General features: G+C 39.1%; 1 long non-coding RNA gene across 1 annotated transcript; it reads right to left on the reverse strand.

Moving 5' to 3' along the window:
* Nucleotides 1-1,353: 1,353 nt before the first annotated feature.
* On the reverse strand, nucleotides 1,354-2,664 carry LOC310939992. The gene is made up of 3 exons (XR_014593059.1): nucleotides 2,405-2,664; nucleotides 1,736-1,841; nucleotides 1,354-1,653 (listed from the first exon to the last, which is right to left on the reverse strand). It is a non-coding gene; the product is annotated as an uncharacterized lncRNA (long non-coding RNA).
* Nucleotides 2,665-4,886: the final 2,222 nt, after the last annotated feature.

Here is a 4,886-nt window from a genome sequence, read left to right on the forward strand (position 1 = left end):
TAGCCAATTTGACTTAAATTTGGTCTATTTTCAGGGAGAAAAGAAGCCCGATTTGACATCATTTTGGGATAGACCAATTTGACTTCATTTAGGGCTACTTTGAAGGAGAAAAGTAGCCCAATTTGCCTTTATTTGGGGATAGAAGCCCAATTCAAGTTAATTTTGGGCTACTTATGGCGCTTTTCCACTAGCTCCGGGCTACACGGCACTGAGCGACACGACACGAAACGGCACGGTTTAGTTGTGTTTCCACTACAGAGAACGTACCTTCTCAACGTGGGCGTGGTTATCACAACACGGCTGCAACCCGGCTGCGCGAAACTGCTATGACGTCTTATACGCGAGACACACACGCATATAAACAATGACGGACGTGTACTCGTTCTGTTGCTCGGTCTGTGGCATTTGTTCACACACAGAAGAGAAGATCGCCAGAAAAAGCTACAGGCGGCAAGAAGAAATACTGTGGAGGAGTACAGAGAAGTTTGGGAAGTCATACAACATGAAACTGAAGATGAGATGTTACGAGACGACGAGTGAGGGTAAGCTAATATAGTTGCTATCGCTAACTAGCTCATATACAGTACTGTGCAGAAACGATGTTGTTTTTTTGAGTATGTAATACTCATGCATGTCTTGAACCAGAAACATTAATTAAGGTTCCACTCCAGTATTAACAGAGTTGTGTTATTGTTCAAGTGTAAGGGTCGATCACACTAAATACTGGACACCTGTAGAGGATGTTTTTTTTAAAACAACAAAAAACTGCATACATATATTCTGATTGTGTTCCAGTATGGTGAAATAGAAATAATGATCCTCTATTGTCATTATAGCAACAATCTAATGGTGGCCTCAGACTTCTACATAGTACTGTACAATTGTACAGCGTAGTAATGACCGAAAGCAATCTCTATTTTTGGTATTCTGGTATTAACGTAAGCATGCTGCCTGTGTGTTTCAGATGGTTCTGTCACTCCTGAAAAGGAATGACTGTGATGTCCAGCTGGTGAAATCCATGGTGGTGATGACCTGCTGTGCTCTGCATAACCTGTGTGAAAATCATGGTGAGACCTATGACACTGAATGAGATGCACACACAGCAGCTACAGTGGTTGAACCTGTGGTGGCAGTGGCACAGGGTGTAGAGGATGGCAGAGATGTAGGTGAGGGCCTGATGTGTCACTTGTTGTGAATTTGTAAAATGCTTTATTATTGTACTGTTTTTCACTGAATTACAAATAAAAGTTTGTACTTTCTGCAGAGATGTCTCCTTTTGTCTGTATACGTTTTGTTTGTAAAGGCTGCCACAATTAAAAGAAAAGAAATACGCATGACGTAATCACATAAGTCACATTGTTGTTTATTCAAACAAAAAAACACAGCAAACCAAAGTTAAATTGCACAGCAAATCAAATAAACTGTACATAGGTGGTGGAGTCCTAGGACAGGAGGGAGGAAATAGGTCGCATGCTCCTGCCACCTATTGCCTGGACAAGCTGCCCAATCACTCAAAGGAATGCGTGGTTGAACGCAGCACTCTCGTGATGTGGCGGTTACGTTGTGTCCGGTTCCACTCCTGCTACTGAACATCTTCCACCTGAAGCTCTGCGAGGACAGCTGTGTGCTTCTTTTTCTCTTCCCTACATAACACTATAGAGAAGAGAAAAGGGGTTATTAATCAAACCATTAAGGAAATACACAAATGCTGTAAATCATGTTTATTATTTCTTACCAGTTGCACAGATCTGTGGTCTGTGGCGAAGTTGGTGCCCCCGATAACGAAGCAGCTGATGGCTCTGCTGGGGTGGATGAACACTCCTCACATATGGAATGGGATTCTTGAACAAAAGAAGTGTATACATAGGCTGTAATTACACGCATAACAATATATATATATTCAGCCACAGACTGAAACACCCTAAATGAAGGAGCTTTATCATTATTATTATCCTTTATTCCTCCCTGCAGCTGTTAGCTCTCAGTAGACAACATATAACCAGGCTCCTCATCCCATGTGCAATATACTGTCTTTTTGCAAAAGTGTAATATAGACATATAATATCCGATGCTCATTCTCTGTCTATAATGTAAATATAGAACCCATACTGTATATTCTGGTCTAGTCTGTTTTAACACGCAAAGACAAAACGTTACACGGTAGTAAGTCTAATTCATGACTTGTACAAATCTGGTTTCTTTTACAGGTTTACGTAATGTTTTGTTGTAGGTTGAGCACCTAATAGCGACATTGCTAACTAGCTAGCCAACTACGTTGTCTCGTGTAAACAGACGGACAGAGATTACCGACACACATGATGTTACTTTTATAATGTCTTGTTTAAGCGAGTTTATTCTCAGCAGTAGTTAAACGTTGCTCTTAGGCTGAAAATAAAAAACTTACCGTTGGCGTGTGCAGAGTTATTGGAGTTGCTGTGTTACGCCGTGAGCGGACATCGACTCCCGGCAAGACCTGCTCGTTACGGGCGGCTCCGTCCAGCTCTCTGTATTTTGTCGTCTCCGATTAAACACAGGACAGTCTGGACCTCGTCGTTGGACCATGGAGTGTTCTTATGCAGAGTCGCCATGTCGAAGTATTTGCGCGCTACTATTTTTCGAAAAATGGTGAAATAGACTCCTGCATCCTGTATTTTATGTCGCGCTCATGACGCACCCAGTGACGACACTTCTGGCCAATCAGTTACCGGCAGTTTTGACCAATCAGCGCATAGTACCTGCGCATAGTACCGGCACCACGAATGGAACCTCACCACCGCAGGTACTAAAAATAGTGCCGAGTTCCAGGTACTACGCTAGTGGAAACACTCGCTAAACCGTGTCGTGTAGTGTAGTGCCGTTTAAAGTCGGGCCGGTGGAAAAGCGCCATTTGTAGTGTAGAAAAGTAGCCCAATTTGAAATGGGCACTTTTCCCCCAATACTTCTAGTTTAAGCACTTTATAAGTACCTGATCACAATATCCATTAATCTATTTTTTACTTTTAATGTATGTTTTATATATATATATATATATACATATATATATATATATAGTATTTATACATTTTGAACTAAAACACTGAATGTTTTTCAGTGTTTCTACACATTTAGATCATACTGTTGATGCATTAATTGTTCAACTGTTCATACGTTTAAATGTTATTATTAAAGTTACTACTTTGTGGTGTGAGATCTGTACCTTTAACAACAATAAAATAAAATGAAACAACAACAACAACAACAACAACTACTACTAAAACTATTCCATATACTCTCCAGTCTGCCCTGATGCCCTCTGAGATAACTCAAACATCATAACGACATTATGATACGTGATAACGACTACGCCTATTCAGCTGCTAATGCTTTGTAAAGTGGACAGAGAGAAAATGTGGAATAACAAGTTCCCTGTCGTTGTGAGTGTGTGTGTGTGTGTGTGTGTGTGTGTGTGTGTGTGTGTGTGTGTGTGTGTGTGTGTGTGTGTTCTTGTACTTGCGGCATACTGAGGACCAGTGAGGGTTTTTAACCAACAAAGTGAGGTCATTTTTACGGATCGAGGACATTTTGGCCGGTCCTCACTTTGAAATAACTTCCTTAGGTTGATATAACATGCTATACTCAATTTGTCAAAAAAAAAAATCTAATTTTGGACGACATAGTATAGTATGACTTTTTTGTTAAATTTTGGACCAAAAATTTTGGCTACATTTTTTTTCCAAATTTTGGGTCAATTTTTTTTCAAATTTTGGTTCAATTTTTTCTTTCAAATTCTGGGTCCAATTTTTTTTCACATTTTGGGTCAATTTTTTTTTTCACATTTTGGGGGGGAAAAAAATTTAAATTTTGGGTCAATTTTTTTTTTCAAATTTTGGACGACATAGTATAATATGACGTTATTGTCAAATTTTGGACCAAAAATTTATTTGTCAAATTTTGGACCAAAATTTATTTGACAAAGATTTTTTTCAAATTTTGGACGACATAGTATAGTATGACGTTTTTTTTGTCAAATTTTGGACCAAAAATTACAAATAAAAAAAAATTGAAAAAGTTTTCCAGCCCTTTTTGCTCTGGGGCTCCACCTGCAGACATTTTGTGGTACTGCACCCAGTAGTTCTTTATAGATATAATTCATGAAGTAGATATTTGTAATTGTGTTGCTTTATAAAGTGGAAATGCTGGTCCTCACTTTGTCAGCAACCCAGTCCTCAGTATGCAGCAAGTACAAGAATGTGTGTGTGTGTGTGTGAGGCCGCAGTAGATAGTGTTGTTGTTTTCATATTTGAATAAAGACGATTACACTGCTGTGATTCACCAGCGACAGACACAATACTTTACATCATGCGTTGAGCTCAGGTCGTCGACGGCACAGAGAGGAAACATCATCATCATCGTCGTCGTCCCGTGTCATAAAAACATTGACTGAGACGACTCTGTGTCTCTGTGTTCACCTGAAAATCAGCACAAGAGAATGTTTGATTTTGGCTTTTTATAGGAAGCAAATGACGATGATGAGCGCTGACGAAATGGGGGAAATTATCTGACTTTCTTTTCAGGCTCCATCTCTGGTGAAATAAGCTCATTGTGTTTGGTTTGTTCCTGTGAGTTTCAAGTGGCTGTCGGTTTGAGTGACTTCACTTGTTGCTTTAAAGCTCCCTCTGTAGGAGAAACGCAACGCTACTTCATCACTTCAGGGACAAAAAAAAAAAAAAACACTCACTAATCTCTCTAATCCATCAATACAATCTGTTGTGTTTTGTTGTTATATTACACAGTAATACTTGATTACTTGATTAAAAGTGCAAGTATATGACATTTACTATACTTAACTCTTTAAGGTACGCATGAAGAAAAAAGCAAAGGAAAAATTATTTATTTGCATTTTTTAT

This window comes from Microchirus variegatus, assembly GCF_963457635.1.
Source record: "Microchirus variegatus genome assembly, chromosome: 18".
In the NCBI taxonomy this organism is placed as follows: domain Eukaryota; kingdom Metazoa; phylum Chordata; class Actinopteri; order Pleuronectiformes; family Soleidae; genus Microchirus; species Microchirus variegatus.